Raw genomic sequence first — 27,593 nt, 5'->3', positions numbered from 1 at the left:
GTCATCTTCGACTCCTCTCTCTCCTTCTCTCTTCACATCACAGACCTTGCCAGGAAGGCCCACTTTCAGCTGCAACTCCTCAGAGGAATTCTCCCTTTCCTCACCTTACCCCAAAAACTCAATGGCCCTCATTATGAGCATGGCGATCCGGGAAGTACGGTACCGGTAAGAATGCCGATACCGTACTCCCCAGACCACCATACTACGGGCTCTGCTCGTGGGAACCGTTTCACCTGCCAGGTTTTTCCTGGCCGGTGTAACGGCACCCGCAAGCAGAGCATGTCAGATGCACCAGCAGAACTCTGAATGTGCTGGTGCATCTGATGTCCCCATCCCCATTCAGCCCTATGGGGCAGAATGGGGATAGGGAGGCCCTTGATTCCAGCACCCGAAAATGGGCAATTAACGGGTCCACCTAACTTGGCATGACCCAGTTCTTGCCCATTCATGGGTGCTGGAAAAAATCCAACTCCGGCGTCAGCCGTGTCGTTTTAAACGGGACGGCTACCGCCAGAGTTGTAATGAGGGCCAATGTCTCCAGAGCTCTGGTCCTCTCCAGGCTAGACTACTGCAACAGCCTCTTCCTTAATCTGCCTGACACCTCCCTTCGCCCCCTACAACTAATACAGAATAGGACTGTAAGACTTATGCTTGGCTGGGACGTCATTTCACATAAAATGCCTGGGGTAGCAGATGTGACATCACAAAACCCTTGACCTCTGATGACATCACAGGAAGTGATGTCATTTGACCCCACCCTGAAGTCGCATCAAGGGAAGCGATGGAACTCAACCTTTCACCCCTTGACAAAATAGGAACTGGCATCACATAGCATTGTTTTAAGTACACTATGAAAAATATGGTTGCAATATCACTGTAAAGTGATATAAATGTCAAACAAGAATGGATCACCATATGCATCCTTAATATCAGCCCGTATAGGCCCATTTACCAAATTACTGTGAATGCAAGCAGACGTCCAAGGCCAAACGATAATGATGTGTTATCATATAGCACTTACGCTTAAGTGCTTCATATAGAACAAATATACATACAATATCACCCAACCTGTGTGGGAGATGAACCTGCAACATGCAGAATACACACACATTACAGCAGTGAGCGATCAACCCACTGAGCTATCTTATCGGCTATAGCTATCAGAAACCGAGCCACTCAAGAAACACAGAGCCACATGTTGCTGGCCACAGGCCAGGAGCCTCAATTTGTAAAAAAAAAAAAAAAGAGAGACCCTGGCAGCCCCGAAATAACGTCCCTGATCCTTGGCCTCAAGCCCAGGGATTGCATTTTTCCAGCCCTAAAATCTCTCCACTGGCTCCCAGTTGCTGCAAGGATCAAGTTCAAGACCCTCTGCATCATCCAGAAGGCGTTATGGGGTCTGGGACCCCTCTACATCCAACTCTCTTTCCCTAAATACCTCCATACTAGAACCCTTCAGTCGTCTAGCTCTAACTCTCTGCAGATCAGATGCTTTCCAAGCAGAGAGTGGCAGGTAGATCACTCTCCTCCGCAGGGGCCTCCCTCTGGAATGGCCACCCTACCCCTCTTAGACTTGAGCTGGATCTCCTTAAGTTCCAGAAGCTTCTCAAGACCCTTCTTTTCTCTTCTTCCTTCCCTCTTCCCCTCCCCTGCCAATGTCTCCTACTGCCACATTTTGACCGGCTTTCTGGTTCCTTCTGATTCTACAGGGCACCAGGCCCTCCTCACCCAGTTTACTCCTGCACCTCGGTCTCCCCTGAACCCCCCAACCCTTCAACTGCCACACCGGGCTCCCTCCCCCTGTACTAGCCTTACAGGGCCTGCACACCTTCTGAGCCCTTCCAGCCCTGTCTTCGCACTAAGCATGTGGACCTCAATTCCCTGCACTCCCTGCATTCCCCTTGCATGTTTCAACCTGGCACCCCCTTAGCACTCACCTAGCACAGGTCCCCTTCTTCCCACATCTAGCATTTGCAAGCTTTCCATCCCAACCTACACTTCTACACTTCTCTTCCCACCTTAGCATTAGCACATTCCACTCAAACCTGCACCTACCCCCTCCTGCCCGTCCACTGCACGTCTTGTTTTTGCACAAAGCCTAGTAGGACCTTTTTTTGCTATTTCATCGACCCGCCACCTCTTATGTCTTGTTGCGCCTTGAAACACCAATTGCCTCAAAGGCACATTATAAATACCCAATAAATAAATAAATAATATTTATTATTAAGAGCTCAATTGAAACGTTGTTTCAAACACAGCTTGCACGTGTATCTTGTAACTGTAATACCATCACATGCATGGTAGAGCAGTTGCTGCTATGATATGACAAAAAGAGACTTCATGGTTCTAATAATGCAAAAATTTGCTTCATGAACCACTATGAATGTAAGTTGTGGCCTTACATGTGTTTCCAGCGTATACAGCTTTAAATGCCTCAATACTGCATTACTATATGTCTGCATCACTTAAAATGATCAAGGCACAGAAGGCGGAACTGTACTGATGTGAACATTTTGCCAGATAATGAGATCATGCATTCTCCCTGTTTTGAACATGGCATCATTCAGAATCTGACACTTGCACAATCTGCACGGCAGATGCATAGGCTAATGGCCAAAGAAGGGATGTGAGTGTGCAGCCAAAACTAATAGTATCTCTCCATCTGTGCATGACTAGTATTAGGCTTTGCTCAAACTATGTGTCTGTAAAGCCGCATATCTAAGGCAGAATTAAATATGTTGAATTCATGAAAATAGAAGTAATGATTTCAGTTAGATCTCTCTTAGTTAATCCTTATAAAATAACACAACAATAGGTGAATCATTTAGAGTTTGGTGGTGTGGTAAAAATGGGTCAGGAACAAGAGAATCAGCACTGTCACTGTGCTGAAAAAGATATTTGTTTTATTTATTCATTATTATTTATTCGTATGTATTTATTTATTTAATCATAGGTTTAAAAGCAAACTTGGTAAAACCCGTCTGTTTTTGTTGGGAGTAAATCACCTTCACATTAAACCTTTACGAAATGAGGTAAAATCATGGGCAACTGAACGGCCTGCACGACTAGTCATAATCCAGACCCTTTATTTTATCACATGTTTACTGTGTGCAGTAACGATATTTGCGTTTGATGGCATTTCTAAATGTATTCAACTCTAAATGAGGCTTTAGGAGGACATCAAATCAAGGCCACACAATTAGCATACAGATCAGCAAAACAAAGGCCACCAAGAAAGTGATTAAAGGAAATAGCACCATTTAAACAGATATATAGTATGGAATGGAAGGCACAAAGACAGATTTAGGAGACAATTCTATCTGGGAAACATCCTCACACCCCAGGAATTAACCAAGGTTGATGCAGTGGGAAGGTAGAATATTTGTAATGTTATTACATCAATTTGGATTGGTATTTATTTATTTATTCGTTTGTAAAGCGCCTAAGCCCAGGAGCATCAGGGCGCTGTTACAGAACCAAATACATGCAGGCATCAGAGCAAACAAACTTACAGCAGAGTATTACAAGGTCCAAGGTTGACTGTCCTCCCTTCTGGCGAGGGTACTTAACCGTTTTAAGTTCCAATCTCAGTTCCTGTTCTGCCAGAAAGGCTACGTCTTAGCCGAATAGCCATGTTTTTAGGGGTTTACAGATAAAAGGCTTTTGTTCTTTGTGCTGGTGGGAGGTTGTTCCAGTTGATTGTTGACACAGTCAGGTTCTAAAACAGGCTGCTAGCCATTTAGGAAGGCCATTTCAACTGCAAAACATTCCAAGATCTGCCGTGTGAAAATAGTGGGATGTCAACAAGTTTCATGATAACTCTTTCACTTGTGATGTGTTGTTGGAACGGAAACATAGTGGTGTTTTAGTACAGGTTATTTTTTTTCCGATTGAAATTGCTTCTTGTTAAACTATGCAGTCATACCAATTTTGAACCCTCCTTGTAGTCATTCTGTTACCCCTTTTAAGAGGCTGATTTCAAATGATTTCAAATGAGATACATCCCTATGGGAAGCCGTTCGGGTCAAACTTACACCTTTATGAATGTGACATATTGAAATGAATACAACATGCTTTGTAATACGTAAGGCATGCATTCGGTTGACTATAACATGTATTGAGATGACTATAACATGTATTGAAATGCTTATGACATGTATTGAAATGAGATGACATACATTGAAATTCAATTAATAAGGTATGTATTGAAATTAATAGGACACCCATTGAAATGAATATGACACACATTGAAGTGAGTATGGCATGCAATGGAACGCAAATGACACCCATTGAAATGAATATGACACACATTGAAGTGAGTACGACATGCAATGGAATGCATATGACACCCATTGAAATGAATATGACACACATTAAAGTGAATATACCATGCAAAGGAATGAATATGACACCCATTGAAATGAATATGAATGGAAGATGCGTTGGAATTTGTAATTGTATTTGTATTTAGTTTATTTGTCTTGCACGCCTGGCCCGGAGGCATCTGGGTGCATTTCTTGAGAGGTGAAGACGTTACAGATAGCATCATCAATTACAGTTCTTGAAAGGTACATAAAGGTACATATATTACATGAAGTTGAGCACTTAGAAGGGCAAGTTTGCAGTAGACGAGCAGGTACGTTATCAGTTACAATTTTTAGACAAAGAGTAAAGAGTACTTTACTGGTGTAGGACAAATTTACATTATGTATCTGAGGCAGCTAGATCCTGCTCAATGAGCCATAATTTGGCTTTGTTCTTGAATGCAAGGTAGGATGTTTCAATTCTGAGTGTGTTAGGGAGTGTATTCTATAGTTTGGATGCAAGGACTGGGAAGCCGGATCCCCCAGCTTTCTGTAGCTTATCTGGGTATGGAAAGTGAGTGGGCTTGGGCAGATCTGAGTGGTTGGCTGGACGTGTGAGCGGTGAAGCGTTTGGAAAGATATGCAAGTGCGTGGTTGGCTTCGCACTTATGCCTAAATGCAATGGTTTTGAGTGAATTTCTGAGGGCAACAGGGAGCCAGTGTAGACTCTGTCTCGTGTCAGAGATGTGAGATTTCCTGGGGATATTGAGGGCTGATCTGATGGCATTGTTCTGGGTTACTTGTAATTTGTTGATGTTTCTATGACTGGTCCCCAATTAGAGGGCATTAAAGTAGTCAACTCTAGCCATAATGAGGGTTCTGGCAAGGATAATACAATTCGAGGCAGTGAGGAAAGTTCTGCAAGCTGTTAAGAGTTTGCATGTATAGCCTGAGACCACTGCATTAGTTTGTCTCATAAGGGAGAGTGTAGAGTCCAAGAGGAAGCATAGAGCTTTTGTGTCATTAAACACCTTAATGGTATTCCCATCACTGATAAATGATTTGAAGGCAGGGACCAGTTTGGAAGCGAAGGATAGATAACTCTGTCTTATCATCATTTAAGCAGAGCCCATGATGCGCCATCCAGGCCTGAATGACTGTGTAGACATCATTAAGAGCTTTTGAGTCAGTTACATAGTCACCAGTGTTGGGGATGAGTATCTGAGTGCCATCCGCATAGTTGGTGTAGGTGACACCCAGAAAATCGAGAATATCAACTTATGGTTTCGTAAACACATTATAAAATGTAGGGGAGACACAGGACCCTTGCGGGACCCCACACGTGACTGGTGATGGATCAGGGGAGGGGGAGAAGACACGCATGGTTCTGTTCACCAGGAAGGATCTGATCCAAGAGGTGGCTTCATCCGAGAAATGGGCAGTGGTTTTAAGGTGGTGGCAGAGAATTCGATTGTTGACCAGGTCGAAAGCTGCCAAAAGGTCAAGTAAGAGTAATAAGGCTAGCTTGCTCTTGTCTTTTAAGGCCTCAATTTCAATTTTTAAGTCAATAAGGGCAGTCTCAGTTCCGTGTCTATGGGTGAAACCAAATTGTCAGAGACCAAGGAGTTTATTAGATTCGAGGTAATCCTGAATTTGTAAATAAGCTGCTCGGTCCAAGATTTTTAGAAGAAAAGGCACCGTGGTAATAGGTCTGTAGTTCGAAGGGTAACTAGGATCAAGGATAGTTTTTCTTTTTAATGAGGGATGACCCAAGCATCCTTAAGGTTGTCCGGGACAGTACCTGATTTGAAAGAGGCATTAATGAAGGTGGTAATGTATGGGGCTAGGTCATGGGCAGCTTCCTTGATGACAGGTACAGGGCAGGAGTCGCCTTGACAATTGGAAGGTTTGAGCTTTTTTAATGATGTTTTCAACTTCCCAAGTAGACAAATGTGAGAAACGGAATGGTTTAACAGGATGTGCAGGTGCTATGAGGTTGTGAGCGGGGGCATTAGATAATGAATATAAAAGTAGGCTACAATTTTTGTTGTGGATTTTAGTCTACAGTGTAGACATTTTATCAAGAAGTGCTTTTTGGATGTTGGTGCACCATGTGGTGTCAGTAATGCACTTGGTAGTGGGGGCTATGGGAGATTCAAGTTCTTTAAGAATCTTGAAGAGCTCTTTGGTATTAGATTCGGCCTGAAAGATGCGCTTATTTTTTATATTTTTTTATTTACCTGTGTATAATCAAGAAAAGAAAAATGATTTTTACAAGAAGTGAACAAAATAAGATTTTTTTCATGTGAATACATATGAACTTTCTACCAATTTCGACAATTTTCAAAAGATTTCCAATTTTGAGTCTTATTCGCTTTGCTGGTTTGCTCAGCCATGAATAGTCACCATAACGCCTAGAGTCCGGCATTCTCAGGTGCAGGTGGTGTTTCGTGAGACCGTTAGTTGGACAATGAGAGTCCCATCTGAAAAGCTCTACTCAAGTTACCCTGATGGGTTTGTAATGAGATGTAGTTACACAATGTAATAGTCGGTCACTGGCCGCTAGGTGGAGTCCTGGCGTTTATTTTAATGAAAGCTATTTCCATTAGTTTGCTTGTGGCTACTGTCCATCGTGCTTTTTCACCAGAAATAAGTCGGCACCACCAAGTGTCTTCTTCTACCAAGACAGAGTTTACCCATAGAGGTGCCAAAATTGCTGAGCGTTCTGAGTTGAGAGTGGGACAGTTTAGCAGAAGATGTCAAACTGTTTCTTTCGGGTCCTCGTTTAGGCACAGTCTGCATGTTGTGACACTGGCCTGGCTTCTCATCCCAAGAATCTCTCTGGTGTGGAGCAAGTTCAGACGGGCTCTTAAAAAGACACTTCTTAACTTTTCATCCAGGAATTTTTTGCAGTAGGCCAAAGAGGAATTTAGCTTATTATATGTTGGCGGCAAGTGTTTCAGGGATTTGATTGCCAAAGTTTGGTCGCCAGTGAATATCCAGTCTTGATATTTCAGTTTTTGGATCACTTTTTGTGGAATGGAAATTAAGTCCTCTTTGGTGCAAGCCACCTCTTCCAGTTTCTTTTCTTGGCAATTGATCCATTTCTGAATCCCCTCGCATTTAGTTGCCGCTAGCTCTTTGCCAATGGTTTTAAAAATCGGCAGACCGTCTCGGATAATAAGAGTCTTTCTGTACATAGCCAGTGAGGACAGACTGACAGTGGCCCCCAGCGACAATAGGCCCAGCTCTCTTCTGACAGCAGTGATCGGGATTGAGTTGGGTAGACCCATGATCGTCTTCCAAATATAGCCCTCCAGTTTTGGCCAGAATGAACTTGGCACATTGATCGTGGCATCCATGCCATATATTAGTGCAGGGACTATTTTTCCTTTATAGAAATTGATTGCAGGAATCAAAGAAAATGTGCCGAACTTGCGGTCAATCAGTCTCAATTGCAATGTCAGGTTCTTGGTTTTGTCCCAGAGATATGATTGCATTTGAGACTCCTGTGGTGTTCCATCAAGCATGACTCCCAGGTATTTAAAGTGAGGGATGACTTCTATGCGGCATTTGTTCACTGACCAAGTGTGAGCTGCAATCTTAGGTTGCCGATTCTTGGCAAAGATCATGATTTCTGTCTTGGCAATGTTTATAGTAAGGTTGTTGGAGGCCATGTACTCTGCCAAGTTGTCCAGCTGATGTTGGAGGCCTATTTGGGTCTGGTCTAAGAAGATCATATCATCTGCATCGAGAATTCGAGACACCACGGTATTGCTGAGCTTTGGAGGGAAGCTCCGAACGTTAGCTTCTGAGTCTTTGAAGTCACATAAGAAGGCTAAAAACAAAGCCGGGGCCAGCAGACATCCTTGTTTCACTCCTCTTTCTGCCAGTATTTCTTTGGTAAGAATGCCTTGCTTGTTCAGGCGGACACATAGGGTGGTGTTCGAATGGAGGGCTATAATAGGATGAAAGATTTCTTCTGGACAGCTCCAGCCTTTTAGCTTTTTCCAAAGGAGCATTCTATCGACTCAAAACGCTGCGACAGGTCTATGAAGGCCACGTAGACTGTTGGTGCTCCCTGCTTTATTTTGGCCTTGATCAAGCTTAGTATTAGGATATTCACTGCCATTCCACCGTTTTTCTTGAATCCCAATTGGAAGGGATCTTCGCACGGGGCCGATTTTGCACAGCACCGGAAATGTTGGAGAAGACGAGTGGCAAACAGTTTGCCCATGATATCCTAAAGGGCTATTGGTCGATAGTTTGCTAGCTCTTCTCTGCTTCCTTTTTTGAAGATTGGGTTAACGGTAGCTTTTGTCCATGACGCAGGGATCTGTCTGCTAGCTCTGCAGTGGCTGAACAGGAGACTGATAAAATCTGTCCATTCTGTGATATGTGTTTTTAGGTCGGTGTTCGTAAGGCCATCAGCTCCTGGGGCTCTAGAGGTTTTTAGCTTTCAAATGGCGGCATTGATGTCTACTTTTGCAGACAGATCCACCCAGGGAGCCAGGTTTAGGACCTGACTGGGGGTCACATTTGTTGTAGGAGAAGCAAAGAGATGTGTGAAAAATTCAACCCAGGATGTTTCAGAAACAGAGTTGATGATGTTTGTCCTTATGTTTCCTTGTGAGATGTTAATCAGGGCCCAAAAGTCAGCTATATAGCTACTGGTTTCCCGAGAGGCCGAGGACCATCCAAGGGTGAGCATGTTATGGTCGCTCGGGTCTGTTTTGGTCACCTTGAAGCTATCAATGTCTAAACACATGTAATTCGAGATGAAAATATAGTCCAGGCTGGCTGTGGAGGAGCCTCGTTCCCAGCGGGGGATTTGCGCTTGCCATTCTATAGTCAATGCCGCGTTGTGTAGATTTCTTGAGGCCATCCAGTTCATCCAGGCTTGGCCCCTTGATTCCGTAAGCAATGCAGCAACTGATTGCCGAGATGCTTCTTTAGGGTGGAGGCATTTGGCGTTCAAATCACCGCATATTATGAGATGCGTGGAGTTCCACTCCACTACAACGTCGTCGATAGTATCGGCCATGGACTGGCAGAAAGCCGAGATCGACGTTCTTTGTGGGTTCCAGTAAGTAGTAATAGTAAGTAGTAATAACTGCAAGAGAGGTCTCAGTCCATTGTCTTATGTTCTCCAAAAAGTGAGTCCATTCAATAAGAATTGCCAGAATCCCATAGGTTCTAACGATGCTTTTGACGATTTTCAAGTTTTGGCCTGTCCTCAGAGCGATGAGTAGTCCAGCGGAAGGCCGTCCTAACAGTCCTCTGACTGCTGAGGAGACCTCAATTTCGAATCCTTCCATGCACTCTAGAAGCCAGGTCTCCTGGAGGCAGAGAATGTGGAAGCGGCCAAGATCTTCACTGTTGGGGTCAGTTAGGTGTGCGTGGCCTCTGGTCTTCCACGAGGCTAACGTCAACACCTTTGAATGATCGACTTCTTTGGCCTCATTAGGTAGTTGCTATCTGCTTCGATTTGAGGTAAGCGCTCCTTTTAGCCAATTCCACGGTCCGCCTGACATCAGGTCTTTCTTTATGTTGGCCGATGTGTCGGGGAGTCTGTTGCTCGGCGACTGAGACCTGCGGTTTCTGTTGCTATTCAGTCTTCTACGTTGAGGAGAATAGCCTCTTATCCTTTCTCTTCTTTGGTATCCATGATGTCTAGCGAATGAGGAATGGTCCTGGCTATGCCTACTTTTGTCTTGATGGTCTTGGGTTGGGAAGACCTTCGATGAATCAGCCGAGTATTTTCGATGAGATTTCTCTGTGGATCTCCCCCGAGCTGCCCTCAGGTCTGTTTTTCGAGATATATTACGATCATCTGCCCAAGGTTCCTTTTCCCTTTCAAGTGTGGCCCCAAAGTGGGCCTTCAATTCCGCTCTACGGGTGGTATGCTGATCTGATGCGTTGGGTGATAGCATTCTCTTTTGGGCCACCGGAGCTTCCTGAATTCCTTTTTTGTATGGTGTTGCCAGGGTTTTTATTTCGGATAGCAAAAATCCGGCCAGTTTCAGTTCTTTCCCTGCATCTCGACTCAAGTGTTGGATTGCGTCTGCTTTAATGTGAAGATAGGCTTTTGCCTTGTTGTCTCTATGGTATGGCTCTATTAGTTTGAAGACTTCCGTTTTCAGGTAATGTAGACCAGATGTGTAGACCAGATGTGGCCGCTGTGATTTTTAGTACTGTTCTGCGGTTTAGAACCATGTATTTGTCTCTTTTTGAGGTCTGCTTGATTTTAAACAGGCGCGTTGATTTATCCGTAGTTACATTGCCTCTGTTTTTATTGGTGACGTATGTGGCTTCAGCGCCTGTGTCACCAAACTTCATTTGAGGAGCCTGTGGGCAGTGCATGTGTTGCTGTTATTGAGGCTGAGGGAAGGCGTTCGGCCTGACTTGGAGGTTGTGGCAGCGGGCCTTCCATGGGGCTTGGGACTGGTATCTTCTTAGTAGGGTTTGTAGTCTTTTGGGAATCCTTGTGGCCTGTATCTACCTTATTGAGAGAATTGAAGTTGTCGGGGATCTCTTGTTCCAAATGCTGAGACGCATTGGTTAAGAAGCTGGAATTCAGGAAGTCGCTGGTTGATTTGTGTGACTGGGTTAGATCGATTGACGAAACAGCCATCCTTAGGTCCTGGTCTTGATTAGGAGTGTCTTTAGTCGGCCTGACTTCTGTCGTGCCCGTAGCAGGTTCTTCGTATGTGTGGGGTCGAATCATGGTTCTGTTAGCTCCTTCTCAGCCAGTGTAAGGGCTTTTTTCTTCTGCCACTGGCTTTGGCTCACATTCTGAGTTTCCACGGAGTTGGTCTTTGGCTGTTGTCTGCTCATTGTTGCGACTGTTTTTGGTTTGTTCAGGAATATTTGAGCAATTTCATCATTTCCTTTCATCAGCAGCGTCTGAGTTGATTTCGATTCCATCTCCCTCAGCGGGGCATCTTTGTGGCTTATGGCCACTGTGCCGTTTTCACACTCAGATTCAGTTATGCCTCTTTTCCTTTGTGAAATATCATATTTAAAGTCTATGGCCGATATGAAGCCTTCCAGAAAATGCCTTGTCCACCACCCTCAGGCCCGCCTCGAGGGATCCTCCGATCCTCTTGCTGGCTAGGCCGCTCGCCGAGGCGGTGATGGGGCAGATGGCGTTGGCGAGTGGAGCAGCCCGCGCTTGCTCTGCTAATGCGAATGTTCCACCCCCTTTGGTCGACGGGGGGGAAGCGAAGCCAGCGTTGGAGTCGCATGAGGAAAAGAAACTCGGAGGCTGCCTGAGGCGGGTAGGTGTTCGGTGTTATTTTCTTTCCCACTTAGACAAGATGGAGGTGCAGGCATTGTTAGACCCAATTTGTCAATTAAGAGCGGAGGGAAGGGAAAGGGGGAAAGGGGCGCGGGAAGGTGGGAGCCCATGGTTGCAGCCGGGTAAAAAGAATCAGGAGAGTCAGGTACAGATTCAAGCACGCTCCCCGTCCTGAGCGCGGGGGTGGTATTATTTAAATTTGGAGCATTAATTTGTTTTCCTCGCGCTCCTAGCGCGGTGTTTGGCCTGCTCCTGCTCCCCCCTCCCACTTCCTGGTCTTCCCCTCCCTCCCCGCCTCCCTGCCCGCCCACCCCCCCTCTGATTGGCTGTGTCCTGCCTCCCCTCTGGCCTACTCGACGGCCGTTCCCCACGCTCGCTTCTTTCTCCAGCTGAGCGTGGAGAGCGGTCGCCGGTGGCCTGAGGGGATCAGCAGGCCTGGAAAGCCCTGCCTGGGCCTCCGTGAGTTGTGTGCTTTTGTGCCTTTTAATATCAGGAAAAAGAAAGTTAATTTGTTTTCCTCGCGCTCCTAGCGCGGTGTTTGGCCTGCTCCTGCTCCCCCCTCCCACTTCCTGGTCTTCCCCTCCCTCCCCGCCTCCCTGCCCGCCCACCCCCCCTCTGATTGGCTGTGTCCTGCCTCCCCTCTGGCCTACTCGACGGCCGTTCCCCACGCTCGCTTCTTTCTCCAGCTGAGCGTGGAGAGCGGTCGCCGGTGGCCTGAGGGGATCAGCAGGCCTGGAAAGCCCTGCCTGGGCCTCCGTGAGTTGTGTGCTTTTGTGCCTTTTAATATCAGGAAAAAGAAAGTTAATTTGTTTTCCTCGCGCTCCTAGCGCGGTGTTTGGCCTGCTCCTGCTCCCCCCTCCCACTTCCTGGTCTTCCCCTCCCTCCCCGCCTCCCTGCCCGCCCACACCCCCCCTCCCTTCCTCTCCCTCTGCCTATAACCTCCCCCCTCCTGGGCAGCCCTCTGCCCGGCAGCCCCTGCGGCTAAGGGCCCCAGGCCAAGGGCGACTCCTACAGTGCGGCTCCCTGTGTGTCTGCAGGTGTCCGCAGGGGACGCCAGGCGCCAGTTCCTCCGATCTCTGGCCCACCCCTCCTCACCTTGCTCACCTCATCCGCATGATGCCTCGCCCCCCTATTCCAATTCTCTGGTAACCTAGGGTGCTTTTTTTTTTTTTTTTTTCTCCCCTCGCAGGATTCTCAAACTTAGGTGGCCCTGACCCACTACGCATTACTGTTTGCCCTGCACTGTGTTAAACTAGGGTGCTTTTCTCCCCTCGCAGGATTCTCAAACTTAGGTGGCCCTGACCCACTACGCATTACTGTTTGCTCTGCACTGTGTTAAACTAGTGCCCTCCACTCACTTCCTGTCTGCATACTCGTTTCGTTCTCCTCCCCTCCTACTCCATGGTGCTCTCTATCTCGCCTATCTACTCTAACTGCTTCTCCATTGACTATCCTGCTCTCCTCACTAAATCCGGTAGGAAAAAGTTTAAAAAGGACATCCTGGTCTCCAACCCAGGCCTCCCTATCGCTGACACCTACACGAGCGCCTGCTCCAAGGAAACTCTCACTGACATTCTCTTTTTCGTGCCTTCACCTGACCTATGGACCCTTCACATGGTCGCTGTGCTCTCTCCTTTCTCCACCTCTCCCATTAATGGTGGCACCCGTTGGGATGTCCTCTTGGCCCCTTTCCGCTCCTCTAAGGCCATCATTAATGTCTATGTTAACGGGACCGTCTTGGTCCAAGGCCCTCAGGCCAACCTTCACCTCTTTGATAGACGCTTCCCATGCCTCATCAACTTCCTCTCCGCTCCCGCTGTCCCCCCTCCTCTATCCTCGGCTACCTTGCCTCTCCCCTCCCTCCCTGCCCCCTCTCTTGCTCCCTCTTCAACTCCTTCTCTAACACCTCCGCAGGGCGTACCTCTGATCTGTACCCCTCCCCGGAAGCTTTTCAAGGGTGGCAACCTTCTCCACATTGCCACTCTAAATTCTCGCTCTGCCATCAAGCACTCCTCTGATATCAGTCGCCTTCTTGAGGAACTGGACCTCGACGTCCTCGGTCTCACTGAGACTTGGTTCACTGCCAGCTCTGCCACCAGCTTCGACACACTCCTACCTGACGGCTACAAGATCCTCTCCGTGCCCAGGCCCAACCGTTCAGGGGGTGGTGTTGCCCTTATCTTCCCTGAGTGGATTCCTGCCACTGTCACTCCTACGCAGACCTACTCCTCTTTTGAATGTCTTGTCTGCCGACTCTCTCTCTCTCCTAGCCATTCCCTTACCGTGGCTACTATCTATCGGCCACCTGGTCAAATTTCCTCCTTCCTCTCTGAGTGGGCTGATCTCTCCTCCTCACTCCTGTCCTCAACCACCCAACTCCTCTTTCTCGGTGACTTCAACATCCACCTCGATGCCTCCTGTCCCCCCACTGGTCTCTTTCGCGAACTCTGCAACTCTCTCTCACTCTCTATTCTCCCGTCTGGTCCTACTCACTCTGCAGGGCACACTCTTGATGCTCTGATCTCTTCTGACCTTCCCCTCTCCCTCCCTCTCTCCACTCCTCTCTCCTGGAGCGATCACTTTCTCCTATCCTCCCACCTCTCCCTCCCTACCCCACAGGCAAAGCCACCCTCTTCACTGCCACCCACCTTCTCGGTCATCCGACCCATGAAGCGCGTGTCAGTTGAGGCTTTCGCTGCTACCTTCTCGCCCCCTCCTTCCCCCTCGGCTGACTCCCACCCTGACACAGCCCTCTCCATGCTCTATTCCTCTATATCCGATACTCTCGATATCCTTGCCCCCGTCATGAGAATCCGCCTGAAGCCCAAAGCCAAATGTAACTCCTGGTATGACTCGGATCTCGTCACCCTAAAACGCAAGTGCAGGGTGGCAGAGAGGAAATGGCGTGTTTCATGTTCATCCTCTGACAAACTGGCCTGCCGCCTGCTCCAAAGGCAATACCGGCTCTCCGTTCTCACTAAGAAGAGAGCCCTTATCCAAGCCCGCATCTCTGAGGCATCTAACAACTCGGCCGAACTCTTTAAAATCTGCAAGGAGCTGGCCAACCCTGCTGCAGTCTCTACCTCTCCTGTCCCCTCCCAGGCCCTCTGCACTGCACTGGCCTCGCACTTCATCTCAAAAACTCAGAACATCCTGTCCTCACTCTCCTCCTCTCTCCTCCCTCCCTCTCTTCCCGGCTCTTCCTCTTGCTCTCTTGTAGCCGCCCCTCCGCCCTCCTTCTCTGCATTTCCACCTTTTTCTGCTGATGAGGTTTCCAGACAAGTCCGATCTATGAAAGCCTCGTCTAAACAGGTTCACCCCTGTTCCTCCAAAACCATCAAGGACCACATCGTCTCCCTGGCTCCTGCCCTGGCTGACTTTTGCAACCACTCATTCGCCTCTGGAGTCTTCCCATCCCCCCTCAAGCACTCCCTTGTGCACCCCCTCCTCAAGAAACCCTCTTCCGACCCCTCCTGCCCGGCCAACTATCGCCCAATCTCCATTACTCCCTTCCTGGGCAAGCTCCTGGAGAAACTGGCCATCTCCCAGCTTAACCTCCATGCTGAATCTGTTGGTAATCTTCATCACCATCAATCCGGCTTCAGAGCGGCCAGAAGCACGGAAACTGCTCTCCTGAACATCCGTGAGGACCTGCTCCTGAACCTCGATTCCAACACTCCCTGTGTTCTCATTCTGCTCGATCTCTCCTCTGCCTTTGACACTGTCAACCATGCCATCCTGCTCAACCGTCTCCGTGATAACCTGGGTATCACTGGTCAGGCTCTGGCATGGCTGACCTCTTTCCTCTCCGGTCGACCCTCCCAGGTCCAAATGGGCTCCTTCCTCTCTGACATCTTTTTCTCCACCTGTGGTGTCCCCCAGGGATCCAACCTCTCTCCCTGGCTTTTCAACCAGTATCTGGCACTCCTTGCCCACCGCATCGCCGCTCTCTGCCCCCACTTCCAGTGCTATGCGGACGATACCCAGCTCATTTTCAGGCTACCCTCGGCCTCCTCCTCTCCTTCCCTCATCTCCGACTGTCTGTCTGCTATCCAGGAATGGTGTGCCGCCAATGACCTCTGCCTTAACGCCAGTAAGACTGAGATTCTACTCATCGGCACACCCACTCCCTCCTTCCCTGCAGCTCTCTGGCCGGCCTCCCTTGGCCCCCTTCCTGCCCCTACCTGCAAGGCTAAAAACCTCGGGGTCATCTTCGATTCCACACTCTCCTTCTCTCCTCATATATCTGATGTCTCTAAGAAATCACACTACCAGCTGCACCTCCTCAGAGGTATTCTTCCCTTCCTCTCCTTCCCCCAGAAGCTCACTGTCTCCCGAGCCCTGGTTCTCTCAAGGCTGGACTACTGTAACAGCCTCTATCTTAATCTCCCTGCCTCCACTCTCCGCCCTCTGCAACTTATCCAGAACAGAACTGCGAGACTTATCCTTGGCCTCAAGCCCAGGGACCGTATCTCTCCAGGATTGAAATCTCTTCACTGGCTCCCAGTGGCTGCGAGGATTAAGTTCAAAACCCTCTGCATTGTCCACAAGGCCTTCTGGGGCCTGGGGCCTAAATACCTTCAACTCTCTCTTCCTAAATATCTTCCTTCACGAGCCCTTCGCTCATCCGTCTCCAACTCCCTCATGGTCAGCCGCTTCTCGAAGCAACGAGCTGGGGGTAGATCTCTCTCCGCAGCAGGGGCCTCCCTCTGGAACAGCCTTCCTGCCTCCCTGAAACTTGAGGAGAACCATCTCCGGTTCCGGAAGCACCTCAAAACCTTCCTCTTCGCTTCTGCCTTCTCTCTCCCTCTCCCCTGCTAAACCTGCTTAACTCCCCTCTGAATTCTGCACTAAACCTGCATCTGGGCCACTCTCAGCGACCTCTGTCCAGGGCCCAGCCACTCTCCACTTGCACTGCCTCCCTGGCTCCCCCTACACTGTGGGACTGTCACTGTATCCCTACAGCCCCCTTCCTAGCACTTGCTCTGCACTAACCTCGCACTTGCCACCAGCTGGCCCTTTTTATTTATTACTTATTATTTATTATTTTATTACGCTACTTACCTTGTACTGCACTTTCCCCCCCACCTCCTCCCCCTGCACTTTCCCCTTTTTCCCCCTACCTCTGCACTTGCGCGATCTGAATGACACCTGGCCTAGTAGGATCGTTTGTCTGTCTTCCCCTTGTTTCCCTCCCTCCCTGCCTCGTCGCGCCTTGAAACACTTGTGTATAGGCGCGTTACAAATACCATATCATATCATATCATATCATGGTCACAGAGTTTTTTTTCACATGGCTCCTAAAACAGCGTTGATCAGGTTCTTCCTCCATTTTCTACAATTTAGTAAAAGTTGGTGGGAGTGTATAAGTGCAGAAATTGGAGAGAAAAGAGGATCCAAAATCGGAACCCTCCCGTCCCTTGCACACCTTAGGTTTGCGCCAATATGACACCTTGAGATTGACTTTTATCACAATAAATTAGATATATATTCCAGTGAATTTCAAAAGATAATACAATTTTTAAAAAAAGGAATGTAGTAATGACATCCAATGTAAAAGAAGATTCTTTATTCCAAACGCGTGAAACAGGAAGGGTTCAATTCATTTGATTGTGGCTGACACGTTTCGAGAAGTTCATTCTCTTCATCAAGAGCCCAGAATAATGAATTAAACACTGAAAATAAAGAAATATGTACAATCAGCTATTTGTGAACTCTCCACATCACTGCTACATGTATTTAGCGTTCTGCGTTAAACATATAACATGTTACCAGGAACCAGTAAATTGAACCAGACAACAGTAAAGGCTTCGTCATATATTGTTTAGGGAAGCAAGGGTAGAATACAAAGAATGGGTCAACATGACCAGCACCTGTAAATAGAATCCAGAGCCACAAGCTATCGGGACAAAAGAATGGCCATTTTGCTAATGGTAGATTGGAAATGCATTGTAAGTTACTTAGGAATAGGGCAACTTCCGAATAGATGTGGATGAATGGTTTACCAATTTTATCTTTACACCTGTAATTCAGTGCATATGGAATCCGCTCGATATGGGCGGGAAAGAAATTATAAGTTGAGTTCCAACACAGTTCACCCAGTAGAGAACAGCAGAGGATTGTGCACTAAAAGAAAAATAGTGCGTGTAACTATAGGTGTAAAATGCAAAAGGCAACAGTATCGGTAGATCAAACAATGAAAGGGCAACTACTCACCATTGAGGGGTGCCCAATGTGTTCTGGATAGGACCAGCTATTACATCAGTGCGGTACTTGTATAGCACGCAGTCTAGGGGTTCTCAAATAGTCCACACAGGGCTCGCTGGGTCTATAAAGAAAAAATAGCGGCCCCTTTAGTGTCAAAGTGACATCTATATATGTGAGACTGAAGAGGCACAGCGAAAAACGCCTCGTGTAGCTTAAAACTTACTTGAATTTGTGCTAATTGTAGCATCGGCTAATGGAACGTGAGCTTCGGAATCGACGGAGATCGTTTAAGCCCATCCAGCGGGGAGGATGTCCCCAGAGACTGTTGCTATGCGCAGGACGCTAGTGCAGCTCCACAAGCCCCTCGCTGCGGCGTAGGTCCGTGAAGCGAGGTGGGCATGCGTAGTAATAAACAAAGAACTATAGGGATAAATGCAAATGAGGGTATTGGGCACTCGCTCGAGAGCGGCGGCCATCTTAGAAGGTGAATAAATAAATAGATTCAAATAGAGTGTGCGAGCTGCTTGCAAAAGTTTGCATACAGAAAAGACTGTAATTAAGCAAAAAAGTAATTGGCCATCTAAGTTACGATATGGTGGCTCTGGATTTACATTGTGTGAGCAACAGACAATGGTTCTTAAGGTGGCACAAAAGTTCACTACTAGTAGCAGTTTTAAATTGGAGAGAGGTCAAAAAATGGCCCAAGAGGATATGGTCATATAATGATATATGAATAAACATCTTTCTTAGGGTGACAATTATGTTGTAAAAACACAATATACAGAGATCGGTTGAGTGCAGGCAGAGCTAGCGTATAGAGAGAGACATAAGGGCAACAAGTCAGATAAAACATTTTAAAGAAAATTCATCATTAAGCCCCTTCGGTAGTAGTGTGTTCAGTGTATGTATCCAATATCTTTCTCTACGTGAGAGCATCGATGCATAATCACCTCCCCTGTAGGGTTTTTTGACAACTTCAAGAATTTGAAATTTTAATTGTGCGACTGTGTGATTATTCTCCATGAAATGTCTGGAGAGGGGGGATTTGATGTTTTTGCATCTAATATTGGATTTATGCTCCGTCAGGCGTTCTTTGACCGGTCTTGTGGTTTGACCCACATACAGTTTGCCACAAGGGCATTTGATCGCACAAATAACCCCGGATGATATGCAGGTGGCATAGTGACGTAGTTTAATGTTCTTCCCAGTGTATGGGTGAACAATTTTGTCACCTTTTATGACGTTGTTACAGTGAGTACAACAGAGACACGGGAAAGTGCCATTTTTTCTAGTTTGTAGGACCATCTGTTTGTCTTTAGGTGGTATTTCTGCTCTGACCAGAGTGTCCCTCAGATTCCTACCCCGTCTGAAGGCCATCATAGGTGCTTTAGGGAAGAGTTCTTTCAGTGTCTGGTCGTTGTGGAGAATGCTCCAGTGTTTCCTAATGGATTTACTTATCTGGAAGCTCTGTCTTGAGTACTTGCTGATGTGAATTAGTGGTGTATCCTTTGATTTGTTTTTGGGTACCAGTAGTTGTTCTTTGTTGATGAGTACAGATCTTTCTTTGGCTTCTTCTAGGATGGTGTTAGGATAGCCTCTGGCTGAACATTTTTCCAATAGGGTGTTGCTCTCTGTGTCCAGACCTGCTGGGTCCGAAATTATCCGTTTTAATCTCAAGACTTGGCTGTATGGTAGACTCTTAAGCATAGATTTGGGATGATGACTTGTAAAGTGTAATAAGTTATTCGCATCAGTGGGTTTATGGTAGACCGTGGTCCAAATCCGATGTTCTTTTATTTCCATGTCTACATCCAAAAAGTGTAGACAGAGTTCACCGATTTCCATGGTGAATTTTATGGTGTTGTGAATGGAGTTCATGTAGGTGAGGAAAGTGTCCAGTTCTTCACGTGTCCCACACCAGATGCCAAATATGTCGTCTATATAACGTTTCCACATTAGTATCTTGTAGGACCATTCTGGGTGGTCCAGTACATGCTGATGTTCAAACCTGTACATAAATGTGTTTGCGTAGACTGGGGCCATGGATGAGCCCATGGAGGTACCAGTAGTCTGAAGGTAATATTTCCCTTTAAATCTGAAATAACTGTTAAAGAGTATGGTTTCAAGGAATTTCAGAACAAGATTGTTATTGGACATGTTGTTGTTGCCATTAGAGATGAGCCATTGAACTGCTTCGAGGCCTTCGGTGTGGGGGATGGAGGTATATAAACTACATACATCCATACTGAAGATAATGCACGCTGTGCTTAGAGCTGTAATGTCGTTGATACAATTCAGAAGTCTGTTGTGTCTCTAAGGTAGGTAGGGGTCTCCTGTACCAATTTCTGAAGGGATTTGTCCACATAGATAGCTAGAGGTTCAAAAATTCTGTCAGTGCCAGCTACTATCGGTCGCAGTGGAGGGTTGGTAGGGTTCTTATGAATTGTAGGAAGGCCGTAGAATACGGGAGTAATTGGATGTACATTAAGTAAAAATTCACTTGTCTTAACATCGATCATGTCTTGATCTAATGCTTCTTCAATTATCTTTTTGATGAGAATCTTAATTGTGTTGATAGGGTCACCATCCAACTTGGAGTAGGTGTTAGTATCATCTAGCAGTGTGAGGCATTTAGTCGTGTAATCTTTGGTGTCCATTATGACAATTGCACCACCTTTATCGGCGGGTTTGATAGTAAGTTCTTCATCCTTGGCCAGTGTTTCAATATGTTCCAGTTGACACCGTTTCGCATTGCTGGGTGTATTCTTTTGGTAGTTAATTCTTTCAAGATCCTTCAAAACCGTTTTTTCAAATAGATTAAGCATAGAATTTTGTGTGAACGGGTCAAAGTAACTCTTAGGACGGAATTCAAGGGTGTTGTTATCCGGTGGCGGTGTATCCTCATCCATGTCAGAGTTAAAAAACAATTTGAGCCGCAATTTACGCAATAACCTATGAAAGTGCAGAAATTGAGCAGGTACCAAGGGAGCTAACAGTATGGGAGCGAGATCTCAGGCACATATCAGATGTTCAAAGATAGTTCAAAATAGTATCAAAGTCTCAGAGATTATGATCGTTAAAGGTGCCTCCTACCGCACCACCTCAGGAACGGTGTCAGCGGCGGCCGATCAGTAGAGCCGTGCGGGTGCCCCCCCGCATCCCACTGCGGACTGATGCAGACTGTTACTCTGCACGTTACTCCGCAAGCGCTCCGCACTGGAGAAGGGGTTTTAAAGTCAGTGGGTCTTGTTGTTCTTAAAGCAGCACTCCACGAAGAAAGCAGCAGCAGAGCAGGGAAACGAAAAGCATGTCCTCTCAGACTGATGCAGACTGTTACTCTGCACGTTACTGTGCTTATTATAAATGTCCTTTTTGCTACAAGTATTGCTTCTTTGTAGTTGGAGGAGGCAATAATAAAGGTACTTTTGTTAGCATCCGTTTGGAGACTTTTCCAATGTGACTCTGCATTTCTTTTGGCTTTGCGTAAGTCTCTCAGGTGTGGTGTGAATCACGAGTTGAGGTGCGCACGTGGTTTCGGTTTTTGCAGTTTTAGTGGGGCTATAGAGTTTAATGCTTTTAGGATTGTTTGGTTATAGATATCTACTAAGACTGTAGGGTCAGAGCAGGATACTGAGGCATTGTTAAGAAGGGGAAGGATAAGAGGGAGTAGTTTCTTCTTTGTGATATCCTTCTTATTACAGGTCTATGTGGAAGGTGTGATGTTGTCTTTTGGACTTTGGGAGGTCACTTTGACAGTAAAGGTTATCTTATGATGATCGGACCAGATGCACGGTGTGACAGACATCAGGTTAACACAACAATTCAAACGAATATAACATGAATTGGAATGAATAAGCCATGCAATGAAATGAATAGGACATGAATTGTAATTAATATAACACCCATTGAAATGAATATGACATGCAATGGAATGAATACGACATGCAATGGAATGAATATGACACTAATAGAAATGAATATGACACATTGAAATGAATATAATATGCACTGGAATGAATAAGACATGCATTGAAATGAATATAACACCCATTCAAATTAATGTGACTCACGTTGAAGTGAATACAACATGGATTGGGATGAATATGACACCCATTGAAATGAATATGACACACATTGATGAGAATGTAACATGCATTGAAATGAATAGAACATGCATTGGAATGCATGAATGTGACACCCATTGAAATGAATATGACACACATTGAAGTGAAAGCAGCATGCATTGAAATGCATATAACATGCAATGGAAAGAATAACATACATCGAAATGAATAGTACATGCATTTGAATTAATATGACACCCATTGCAATCAATATGACACCCATTGGAATAAATATGACACACGTTGAAATGAACATGACACACATTGAAGTGAATACGACATGCAATGGAATGAATATGACACCCATTGAAATGCATATGACACACATTGAAGTGAATGTAACTTGCATTGAAATGAATGTAACATGAATTGGAATGGATAAGTCATGCATTGACATGAATAGGACATGTATTGCAATAAATATTACACCCAATGAAATGAATATGACACATGTTGAAGTGAATGCGACACGCAATGGAATGATTATGAAAACAATTGGAATTAATATGACAAACATGGAAGTGAATGTAACATGTATTGAAAAGAATAGGACACCCATTGTAATGCATATGACACACATTGAAGTGAATGTATCTTGCATTGAAATGAATATAACATACATTGGAATGAATAAGTCATGCATTGAGATGAATAGGACATGTATTGCAATAAATATGACACCCATTGAAGTGAACATGATACACCTTGAAGAGAATAGGACATGCAATAGAATGATTATGAAACCCATTGAAATGAATATGACACACATTGAAGTGAATGCAACATGCATTGAAATTAATACAACATGCATTAGAATGAATAAGACATTACCTCCATGTCCCTCTTGCTCATCCCAGTACTTACCTTTGAGTATGTTCCGTGCTCACTGGAACTTTTTTCTTTTCAAGAAGGCCACCTCTGGCCCCTCCCCTCCCAGGAGGTATAAACTCCCAACCAACCAGCCCACAGCAGTTCTTTCGTTCCTGCCGAACTGGTGAATCCTGTACGTGCAGGGCAGGAAGGGCAACGGCTGGTGGCCCTCACTTAGAGACTCCTCTGCGGGGCTTGGAGGTTGAATGATTGTTGAATGAGTCCAGTAGCCAAGTGCAAGCAGGGTGTCGCTGCCAGCCTCTGAAAGTTGGCCATTCTGCTGGCTTCGGGCCAGGGAATTCCATGCCCTGCTCTGAGCATCAGTAATTTGGTGGGAGCTGGTGGCGGAGCCTGCGGATCTCCCGCAGTGTCCACCAAGCTTCCTTACACCTGTCTGGAGTTCAGGTGTACTCTTACTTGGAAGATTGGTTGTTCAAGGTCGGGTCTTGGCTCCAGGTTGGCCCATCTTTCTCATGTCTCTGGGGTCCTGTGCAGGCAGGGTTTCTTGCTCAATCTTCAGAAATCTCACATATCCCTTATCAGACTCTAAAGTTCATTAGTGCACGGTTCTGCACAAGGGAGGGACTGGTTTAGCTCCCACTGGACAGGGTCTCCCGGGCTCCAGTGTCTGCTACATACTGTTTTTGACAGGGTTTGGGATTCGGCTAGGGAATTGTTATGTCTCTAGGAGCACATGGCTTCCTGTATTTTTGTGGTCCCCTGGGTGCGGCTGCATTTGAGACTGTTGGTGCGTCATCTTCCGTTCCATTGGCAACCACATCTCTTCAGTTCAGCTGTCTTATCCTAGTGGCGTCTACCCTCTGTAAGTCCCTCCGGTGGTGGTTAGTCTGGTCCCATCTCTGGAGGGGTGTACCCTTATCTTCTTGACTAATAGAAACACTTGTGTATAGGCGCGTTATAAATGTCATATCATATCATATCAAATGGAGACCTATGCAAGAGGGCCTTAATTTCCCCCAAACACAGAGCTAAAATAATGCCAATCAGAAAGGTAGTCTTCGGCGTCAACCGTTTCAGCTCAACCATGCCATCCTGCTCAACCGTCTGCGTGATAACCTGGGTATCACTGGTCAGGCTCTGGCGTGGCTGACTTCTTTCCTTTCCAATCGACCCTCCCAGGTCCAACTTGGGCCTTACCTCTCTGACGTCTTCTTCTCCACCTGTGGTGTTCCCCAGGGATCTAATCTCTCTCCCTGGCTTTTCAACCAGTACCTGTCACTCCTTGCCCACTGCATCGCCGCCCTCTGCCCCAAATTTCAGTGCTATGCGGACGATACCCAGCTCATTTTCAGGCTACCCTCGGCCTCCTCCTCTCCTTCCCTCATCTCTGACTGTCTGTCTGCTATCCAGGAATGGTGTGCCGCCAATGATCTCTGCCTTAATGCCAGTAAGACTGAGATTCTACTCATTGGCACACCCACTCCCTCCTTCCCTGCAGCTCTCTGGCCGGCCTCTCTTGGCCCTCTTCCTGCTCCTACCTGCAAGGCTAAAAACCTCGGGGTCATCTTCGACTCTACACTCTCCTTCTCTCCTCACATATCTGATGTCTCTAAGAAGTCACACTACCAGCTGCACCTCCTCAGAGGTATTCTTCCCTTCCTGTCCTTCCCCCAGAAGCTCACTGTCTCCCGAGCCCTGGTTCTCTCGAAGCTGGACTACTGTAACAGCCTCTATCTTAATCTGCCTGCCTCCACTCTCCGCCCTCTGCAACTCATCCAGAACAGAACTGTGAGACTTGTCCTTGGCCTCAAGCCCAGGGACTGTATCTCTCCAGGACTGAAATCTCTACACTGGCTCCCAGTGGCTGCGAGGATTAAGTTCAAAACCCTCTGCATTATCCACAAGGCCTTCTGGGGCCTGGGGCCAAAATACCTTCAAATCTCTCTCCCTAAATATCTTCCTTCCCGAGCCCTTCGCTCATCCGTCTCCAACTCCCTCAGGGTCAGCCGCTTCTCAAAGCAACAAGCTGGGGGTAGATCTCTCTCCGCGGCAGGGGCCTCCGTCTGGAACAGCCTTCCTGCCTCCCTGAAACTTGAGGAGAACCATCTCCGGTTCCGGAAGCACCTCAAAACCTTCCTCTTTGCCTCTGCCTTCTCTGTCCCTCTCCCCTGCTAAATTCTACACTGAAATTGCACTGAATCTGCAACTGGGCCACTCTCACGACCTCGGTCCTGGGCCCAGCCACTCTCCACTTTCACTGCCTCCCTGGCATCGCATCCCCTGCACTGCGGGACTGTCTCTGTATCCCTACAGCCCCCCCTTCCCAGCACTTGCCTGCACTTACCTTGCACTTGCCACCAGCTGGCCCTATTTATTTATTTATTTATTTATATTCTACTTACTTGTAATGTACTTCCCCCTCCCCTTCCCCTTGCACTTTTCCCTTCCCCTACCCCTGCACTTGCGCGGTCTGAATGATACCTGGCCTAGTAGGATCGTTGTCTGTCTTCCCCTTGTCCCCCCCCGCCTCATCGCGCCTTGAAACACTTGTGTATAGGCGCGTTACAAATGCCATATCATATCATATCATATCCAGGGGCTCAAATGGAGGTTTCTGCAAAATGGGTAGGACTAAAGGAAGATCCCATGGGGGATCCCCAACTGGGCTGAGAGAACGAGAATCTGCTACCCCTTTCAAGAGCCTCGAGACCAGAGACATCCCTCCCAGCAAAAGGGACCAGGAAACCCAGGAAGCCCGAATGGCCCCCCAATGAGAACCAGTCATGAAGAAATTGCCAAATGGGAGGTCACACTCCATTTCCTGGACACCCTCCAGGGAATACCAAGCCAGAAAATGTGCCCCATGATGTTCATAGGACTTAAGTGTAGAGGACTGACGCGCCCTAAGGACTGTCCCAGCCCCCGCAGTATAAATGCCTAACTACTGGAGACCCCTGCTCTCAGTTTGTGTTCATACTGCAGAGGAGGAGCCAAATGCCTCTACCAGAAGTCCCACCCCTATTCTGCCTATATGTTGGAAGCCAGAAATTAAGACATGCACAACGCCGAAGATGATACCTCTACCGCAAAAGATCTTCAACACAAGGTGCCCTATAAAAGTTACCCGCGGAAAGATGATGGTCTCTTAAGAGAGAGCCCTGAAGAAGTGTGAAGCAGTGAAGAAAACAGGCTGGTGACATCACAAGAGATGAGAGTGATGCATTGAGAAGGTGACCAGAAAAGAGAATGTGTAGACCTTATGGAATCTGATGACGAAATAAAGAATGGAGTAACCTTTCATGTGCGGAATGAAGATTGCGCGTGTGAACAAAACTGAAGAAGATATACGTTGCTTTATAACTGTACAGATGCTGCAACGCAAGTAGACTAAGTTATCATGAAGGCTGGCTATACATAGTGAATAGACTGCAGGTGGTGCTGCCAATATATATATATACATGTATAGAATCTAAATAATCGATGTTGCAACTTTAGTAAACCAGGACCTGTTGAAGAGGTGGCTGAAAGTGTGGCTCACCAGAGAAAACAGCTGAGAATCGAGGAAGGATTGAGAAGACTGTCTGGCCCAGTTTCAAGGGGTGTTGCAGTCAAGAACTGGTCATCTATTAAAGGATTTACAAAGAGCGTGAGAATTGAGGCAAGCTCCTGTGAAGGTGCGACAGAAAGACACTATGAGTGCCAGGTTTTATTCTTTTGATATCCTTAAATGCAAAAAAGGAGCTCAAATACAGTCTCCTGTCACATGGGGTCGAATGAAATAGAAAATGGACAAGCAGCACCGACACCTGAAGATAAGAATGCGCTTGTCCTCCCTTCTATTCTCAGGAGCAATGATACTTTGCAAGGCCAAGTTCAAAGACAATTCAAATGGCAGATGGCATGAGTGATGATGGATGATGGGCTAATTGGGTGGGGAGGCATGGTCTAGTCCACCCACAGGCATCTGGGGTACCAGCTTGTATTCTGCAAGCGAGTCGAATATTCCAGAAGGGTACAAGCGTGCCAACCAATTATAGAGTGCCATGTTTTGAAGAGTCTTATAGTTTAAGAGCCAAATGGTGTGTCATGTATCTAACAAATATTGAGGATGACTTGCAGAAGGGGCGTGCATAAATTGTCCAACTGAATGTAGCGACCCAATCACAATCCAATCTCCTACAGAAAGTATACTCAGATGTTCCCCGTAGACCAACCATAATCCTAAATAAGTTTTCTTAGTTTGCCACATAGTATGACATCACGTATGATGATTTTTTAGTATATAGGTGTTTTTTATGAAATACTTCGAGATTATGATGTGAGACATCTGTTGATGTCCGTTGTACTCCCTTTAGATAATTGAGAATAAAACAGATTACCTTTGCCAACTTCCTTAGTCGGTCTTCTTATTGGTGTAAGAGCTATTCTGCATCCCCGTCCATGTAACGATGTGCTGCCTAATTTAAAAGGGCCTAACGGTTCACATGGTAGCATGTCAGATGGTTCAAGACCCATCGGTTAAGTAGAACGCCAGTATTTTGGACGATCGAGCACCCTTCACCAGCTAGCCGGAAGATCGCAGGGTTTCCTGCGGAGAGCGGCCGATATAGAATTCTTGCAAGAAAAATCAATACAGGTGTCCCTCTTTGACGAAATCCCTCCTGATTTTCACAGGTGCTTAGTGGACGGAAGGCAAAAGTGGTCGATTGGAGTGGGGAGCCAATACCGAAGGCTTCGAGCTGAACAAGCAAATGGTGAGTAGACTGAGGGGAATGGCAAATTGTGGGGATGGTATTCTGCTAGGTTAGAAAAGTAATGGGGTTTAAG

The sequence above is a fragment of the Ambystoma mexicanum genome, chromosome 4p, assembly GCF_040938575.1.
Source record: "Ambystoma mexicanum isolate Mex_15411 chromosome 4p, UKY_AmexF1_1, whole genome shotgun sequence".
In the NCBI taxonomy this organism is placed as follows: Eukaryota; Metazoa; Chordata; class Amphibia; order Caudata; family Ambystomatidae; genus Ambystoma; species Ambystoma mexicanum.
Note: the sequence above shows the minus strand (reverse complement) of the source record.